The sequence below is a fragment of the Ictalurus punctatus genome, chromosome 1 (assembly GCF_001660625.3).
Source record: "Ictalurus punctatus breed USDA103 chromosome 1, Coco_2.0, whole genome shotgun sequence".
NCBI lineage: Eukaryota > Metazoa > Chordata > Actinopteri > Siluriformes > Ictaluridae > Ictalurus > Ictalurus punctatus.
In genome coordinates, this window is record NC_030416.2 from 34274388 (window position 1) to 34282474 (window position 8087).

An 8087-nucleotide genomic window follows, 5' to 3' on the forward strand; every position below is an offset into this window, starting at 1 on the left:
AGCTTAGGAAACGACAAGTCGTCTATTCATGAGCCGTAATCCGTCCATTTCACTGTTGTCTCTCTCTCTCTCTCTCTCTCTCTCTCTGTTCCTCTCTTTTACAATTTCTCTGTCCGTCTTTGTGTCTTGCTTTTCGTACTTTCGTCCTCCTTTCATACTCTTTGTCTTCACGAAAGACTTGTGTGAATTCGCTCAAACGAGAGCGATGGGGTTAGCGCTCGTTAGATTTCTTATTCATTCAGTCATGAGAACAGGTACACATGCTATATCTCATCCGAACTCTGTCATAACTTTTCAGAATTGTTAAGTGAACTGTTGTAAATGTGCCAATTTACTATTCTTTCTCTCCTACATGAAAAAAGCTGGAAAAAAAATTGACATAAAAAGAGATCTCATTAACTGTGGAGTTTCTCCTGTACACCTTCTCTTCGGTGTCAGTAGACATCTCGGACTGTCCTCAGATCAGATCTGCCGGTACTGATGTCGGGTGAGGAGGATATCTGGGGTGCAGTCGGTGTTCCAGTTCATCCCAAAGGTGTTCGGTGGAGTTGAGGTCAAGGCTCTGTGAAGGACACTCGAGTTCTTCCACTCCAATCTTAACACACCGTGTCTTCATGGAGCTCGCTTTGTGCACAGGGGCGTCGTCATGCTGCACCAGGCTCTCTTAGTTCCAGTGAAGGGAAATTGTAAATCTACATCGTACAAAGACATTCAATACAACTGTGTCCTTGAGACTTTGTGGTAACAGTCTGGGGAAGAAACACGTATAGGCGTGATGGTCAGGTGTCCATAAACTTTTGGCCATTATAGTGTATATTACTTGACCAGTAGAAATAACCCCGTTTTACAGAAGGTCTCAGACACATGCAGTATACACACAGATTGATATGACAGATTCAAACTGGACTAAAATCTCAGACATACTCTGCGAATAATTACATTACTTCCCCTCTTCATGTAAAACTAATCCTGTATGAATAGGGTTTTTGTTTGGATTATTTATTCTACTTTATTTATTTTTTTTCATTAAGGGTATTTTTCTTCATTAAAGTACACCAACAATTCTGTCCTCTTAATTAGATTATGTACAGTATTGATGCAGAAATATAGGAAATTCTAAAGGGTTCAAAAACTTTCAAGCGCCACTGTATGTAATATCTTGATCGTCGGAGTAAATGCCCTGACTAATTTAGTATCAAACTTTATGATGTTCATTTTCAACAGAGATCCAGAGATAGAAAGCAGCATGGCGTGTGTCTCATAAACACTGAATGCAATTGCAACAATGTTTTCTTAAAAATAAAAAAATTAAAATATAAACACTTTCCATACTCTATTTTCTCTCCCAGCCTTTTAATATTATGTGTCATAGTTGTATGCAAATCAATTCCTCGTACTTTTCATATATCGTCCTTATTTGAGACACGGTAAACAAGAAAAGCACTGCAGTCAAAGGATTTATTGCCACTGACAAAAAAGAAGAAAAAAATATGGCATGCTGTCTCTGTGATCAAAGATAGCACTGTAATTATGCTCACAGTTTTGAGTGATACAGTGATATACCTGTCCATTCGGCACCAGTCAGGAACTTTTTTCTTTTTGAAGTTTGGTAGCATGTGACATGTGTCATATGATTGCTGTCATCCACTGCTGTCTGTCTGCTGCTGACACACTTATTTAGATCCTTCCTTTCCATGGATGACAATCTTACCAAAGATCCCTGCAGGCCTGCTCAGGCAAACGGCATGCTGGTTTCAGCTTGTGTGTGTGTGTGTGTGTGTGTGTGTGTGTGTGTCTGGTGCACATCTTGACTATTCTATAAATATAAACTGACATAACGGAAGACGGAAGACTGGCACTGGATGTTTGCTAAGCCTAATCTTGTGAGAAACTCTGATGACTTCGAGCGACGAATGTTGATGGATTTTGTTCGATTTCATCCGGATAACTCGGTGAGAGCACTCTAAAGAATATTCATAACACTACCGTGAACTTTACTGTAACAACAAGGCACCTGAAATCAAATAAAACAAACACCTGATACAGAAATCGTCTCCCGTCTCTACGTTTCATTTTCCGTTTATCGCTAGCTTGCTTTCATGACTTCTGACGAAATAGTACACCTTCAGTACTATCAAAGAATCTGCCCTGCTGGGAAGAAGAAGAAAAGAAAAAAAAAACAATAGAAACCATCACAGTAATTCTAATAGTTTCCACTACAAATCCCATTACAAACCATCAGCTAAACATTAAAACAATTACTGTTACTGGTACTTAATGATATCCTCTAGACATAACATGGCACCAGTAGAAGGCAACAGATTACCAGTAGAGACCCACGGGGACCATTACAGTTTCCATTAAAACCAATACAATTCTCATTCTAACCATTAAAACCATTACAAATTCTGTGAGGGTTTCTATTGTTTATTTGTTTTTCAGCAGGGGGATAAGTGTAGCAAGAATCCAGCTTTAGGTAATATTAGTCTAGTTAGGTAGGTAATGTTTGCTAGCTTGCTACCTTTAAATAGATAAGCAGACAGTACTTAAACATAAATTATATTTATAAATTACAACCACCTTTCCATCAAAACCCGAGGTTCTGACTCATAATGAGATTGACACGAGTTATATCCTACACCTAATCAACAGTGAGAACTAGCATTACGAAAGCTAGCAGTTAGCCACCTCCTGCTAAAATATGTTGAACTGTTATTAGCTACTAGCTAGCCCCTGCTAGCACAAACATTCTAACACTTTAGATAGCAAAAATAGTTAGCTGACTACTCCAAAAAGCGACACTTCGCTAAATAAGACTGTGGTGAGCGTTCTGGCGCAATATGGCTGCCGTCGCATCATCCAGGTGGATGCTATACACTAGTGGTGGTTGAGGAGAACCCCCCGCCCTACTATGTAAAGTGCTTTGAGTGTCTAGAAAAGTGCTATATAAATGTAACTGTATAAAAAAAAAATGGTATGTCCAAGAAAAAGAGGACGTATGGTCACCCTATATAGTATATTCAAGTAGATAGATCGCAATTAGCCAGCCTTTGCTAGCACATGGTGAACTAATATTAGTTACTATCTTGCACCTGCTGAGACAAAAAAAATAAATAATTACCTGCTAAAATTATCTTCTACTGATCAGAAAAGCTACAGTTAGAATCCAGGGGGTAACCACAGTGTTTTTCAGTAATAATAGTAGATTCAGGTAGTACACAAAGTTTCCAGAGAAACAGGATGTCTTGGACTAGTGGTTTGTGTAAGGAATTAAACACTGTGGGATGTGGTGTTATAGGAAAATAATCAACGAGTGGGTGGTGTGGTGCAGCCTGAAGCATGAGGTCTCATGAGTTATTATACACACACACACACACACACACACACACACACACACACACACACACACACAGAAATGTGAAGTGGAAAGGATGGAGCATTGCAATGCTTTAGCTACTGCTTAGCAATCACAGATCCCATTATGAAGGTTAGGCTTTGTAGCATATGTCCCTCCCCTTTTCATTCCCTGCACGCTCTTATTTTCCATCACCTCCCTCCAGTAAATGTGGAGAAGAAGGCCATGTCATTACCTATCCGGCCTGATGCGGATTATCACTGAAAGCTCTCACACCTTATTTAATACCCCGTTTGCATTCCGTTTGCTTGTTAGATTTAATTGCATGTGATTTGTTTCCACAGGTGCTGCTGTACACTTTAACAGGCTAAGATGTAAAGAAGCAAAGAAAAATATATTTACACTTTACGTAAAGGTTATGAAGTCACAGAAGGCTACATTGAAGCTACAGCGGGTTTTGTCGGTTCATAAAATTGACATATAGCGTAAATCTATATAAATGGTTATAAAGGCTTACTACAACAGGGATGTAAAGACTGCCTTTCTCAGTTTTGATGGCAAGTTGATGTAATATGGCATAACACATGAGTACGAGTTTGTTAGAGAACATCATGAAGAGCCAAGGATTCAAGTATGAGGGGAAAAGTCAGCGACCAGGTAAAGAGAGGATTAGTCAGAGGAGCAACCAATGGTCCAAGGGCAACTCTGAAGACACTGGAGAGATCCACAGCCCAGATGGGAGAAGTTGTTCACAGGACGACCATAGCCCTGACTAGGCACAATATGCTATGTTTGGTGGAAACACTGCTCATCACCCTGGGAACACCATCCCCACTGTGAAACACTGTGATGGTAGCATGTTGAAGGTTGTCCTTTCATTCTTGGTTGCCTCTCTCACAAACGGCCCTCTTACCTTCTTTGGTGAAGAAGTAGGTTTTTAGTCTTCCTTTGACAGTAGCTGTTTGGACCACCAGGGGGAGTTCATTCCACCACCTGGGGCACTGGAGAGTTTATGGCTTTGTAGGCAAGCATCAGCTATAGGGAACCAGTCGATGGAGCGTAACTAAGAGATGATGTGTAAGAACTTGGGGGAAGTTGAAAACAAGTCGTGCAGCTGCAGTCAGTTGCACGGATTGAATGGCATGCAGGGGTAGACCTGCCAGGAGCCAGATGCAGTAGTTCAGTCTTGAAATGACAAGAGACTGAACAAGCACCTGAGTGGCCTCTATGCATAGCAATGGCCAGATCTTCCTGATGTTGTAAAGAAGAAACCTGCATGACCGAGTCAGTTTAGCAATGTGAGGCAAGAAGGAAAGTTGTTTGTACAGGATTACCCCATGGTTCCATTCAGTGACAGATGGTGAGATCTATGAGTTGTCCAGAGAGATCAAAAGATTTTGACATGGGGATGCATTTCCAGCGATGTACAGCAGTTAAGCAGCTATAAAGTCAAAGACAGTCTAAGAAGTGTCATAACAGCTTCACATCAACAGAAAGCCATGGCATTCGACTCTAGTATTATGCCTACTTGACGTCAATGTTGATAAATCTTTCTGACTGTTGAAATAAACCTTTGTGAATGTTAATGTAGGTTTATATTAGTTGTCATGAAAGGCTTAGTGGGGAGCACGTTTGCATCACACCTCCAGGGTTGGGGGTTCGAATCCTGCCTCCTACCTATGTGCGTGGAGTTTGCATGTGCTCCCTATGCTTCGGGAGTTTCATCCAGTTACTCCAGTTTCCTTCACCAGTCCATAGACATGCACTGTGAACTGATTTGCATTTCCATATTGTCCATAATGTGTGAATGTGTGGGCGATTGTGCCCTACGATGGGTCGGCACCCCATCCAGGGTGTCCCATACCTCATGCCGCAAGTACCCTGGGATAGCCTCCAGGCTCCCCCATGACCCCATGTAGGATACGCGGTAAGGAAAATGGACGGATGGATGGATGAAAGTCTTATCTACAGTCCTGTAGCTTTGAGCACTGTCCTTAAGTAAAGTATTACCATTACTATTCACTTCATCGGGGTTGATGAGGAATTTAATACTTTTCATGCTTGTATGAGTGTACCTTTTTCATCGTAATTATATCTCCAAAGACTAGTCCTTGCCCTCCATCTTCTCCCTGCACTCCTTTTCTAGCTAAATCCTCTCCCTGAATACTTTTATTTCCTTTAGTTTCTCAAAGGTGTCAACATTTTCTGTGTTGTCTTTCTTCGTCCCATTTTCTCCTCCACTCCGATCCTTCCACATGTGTATATTATCATAAACAGGGGGCGGATATGCGTCAGGTTGATGTTTTTCAGAGGGCAGCATTAACATTTCAGAGGCCGTGTGTGTGTATGTGTGTGGGTGTGATATATGCATGTGTGTGTGTGTGTGTTTGTATGGAGCATGGTGGTGTGTAGAGAGAGAAGGAACACTACAAAGAGAATCTGGCAGCAGCAGCATGCGCCCGGTGCTGTCAGTTCTGATAACACCCCACTGATGAGAGAGGGAGGGAGTGCACACTCTTCTCTTCCTCAATGAGGCCTGATTTTGAAGTGCCCTCATCTGCACTTACACTCTGTAGAGTGTACAGCATCACTCTTGTCCGTTCCAATTTGTACGGTTCAACCTTCTCCATCTGAAGTCTGAAGTTGAAGCGTTGTATTAAAATATTAAATTTGGCTATTAAAATAGACACTTATTAAATTATAAGGCTGGTTACCTACATTTTTTTGGAACATACCATCCTGTTTTACAATCAAAACAAGTCACTATTTAGCCTTGCTATTGCACCACAATGTCAAGGTCAATCTGCTGCTACTGGACGCTTGGACAAGGGCTTCAAATGACCTAAGTATCATGGCTGACCTTGCACTCTAGCACTAGTATTATGGCTCACCCTGCACTCTGGATCTAGTATCATAGCTGACCCTACACTCAGACCTCAATATCATGGCTGACCCATGAGTCTACACCATGCCTCAATATTATTGGTGGACCTGCATTCTGACTACAGCAATAAGCCTGTCTTTGCACTCTTACCCCAGTATCATGGCTAATGCTAACCCCGACCTGAATATCATGGCTGACTCTGCACCCTGCACCAGTATTATGGGTGGACCTGCATTCTGACCACAGTAACAAGGTTGACTTTGCACTCTGACCCCTGTATTATTGCTGATGCTGACCCTGACCTGAATATCATTGCTGACTTTGCACCCTGCCTCAGTATAATGGTTGGACCTGCATTCTGACCACAGTAACATAGCTGATACTGCACTCTCACCCCAGTATCATGGGTGAGCCTGCACCCTGACCCTAGCTGTATATATAGACCTGTACGTATGTATGTGTATATATATGTATATACAGTATATCACAAAAGTGAGCACACCCCTCACATTTTTGTAAATATTTGATGATATCTTTTCATGTGACGACACTGAAGAAATGACACTGTGCTACAATGTAAAGTAGTGAGTGAACAGCTTGTGTAACAGTGTAAATTTGCTGTCCCCTCAAAATAACTCAACACACAGCCATTAATGTCTAAACCGCTGGCAACAAAAGTGAGTACACCCCTAAGTGAAAATGTACAAATTGGGCCCAAAGAGTCAATATTTTGTTTGGCCACCATTATTTTCCGGCACTGACTTAACCCTCTTGGGCATGGAGTTCACCAGAGCTTCACAGGTTGCCACTGGAGTCCTCTTCCACTCCTCCATGACGACATCACGGAGCTGGTGGATGTTAGAGACCTTGTGCTCCTCCACCTTCCGTTTGAGGATGCCCCACAGATGCTCAATAGGGTTTAGGTCTGGAGACATGCTTGGCCAGTCCATCACCTTCACCCTCAGCTTCTTTAGCATGGCAGTGGTTGTCTTGGAGGTGTGTTTGGGTCGTTATCATGCTGGAATACTGCATACTGATCATGCTCTGCTTCAGTATGTCACAGTACATGTTGGCATTCATGGTTCCCTCAATAAACTGTAGCTCCCCAGTGCCGGCAGCACTCATGCAGCCCCAGACCATGACACTCCCACCACCATGCTTGACTGTAGGCAAGACACACTTGTCTTTGTACTTCTCACCTGGATGCCGCCACACACGCTTGACACCATCTGAACCAAATAAGTTTATCTTGGTCTCATCAGACCACAGGACATGGTTCCAGTAATCCATGTCCTTAGTCTGCTTGTCTTCAGCAAACTGTTTGCGGGCTTTCTTCTGCATCATCTTTAGAAGAGCCTTCCCTCCTTATATATATATATATATATATATATATATATATATATATATATATATATATATATATATATATATATATATCCCTGAAAGCAAGCTGAATTGCAACTGATTGTTTGATAGCTGGATCTGCAGAAGGAAGGAGTAGTAGGAGAAAACAAGCAGGTAACGAGTGATCGTCTTCACCTGTGCACAGTTAGCAGCAGCCTCTCTTTTCTGGGTGGCCATTTTGCTGATACCCAGAGAGAGATGTAAGTCTTCTCAGAACCAACCGAGTTCTTCTCAGAACTGTTTGGGTGTTTATTTATTTTTTTAAAGCATAAGATGTAACATAAGAATTATGACTCACTCTGTATCTCACTAGGTTACCTTGGTAATATTTTGCCATCAAGTACTGTTATGTGACTATTCTGAAAAAGAGCAACAAGGTAATGGAATCAAACAAGCCCAAGTTAAACACACCGTTATAATGAGACTGGATTGTACACTTGCTAG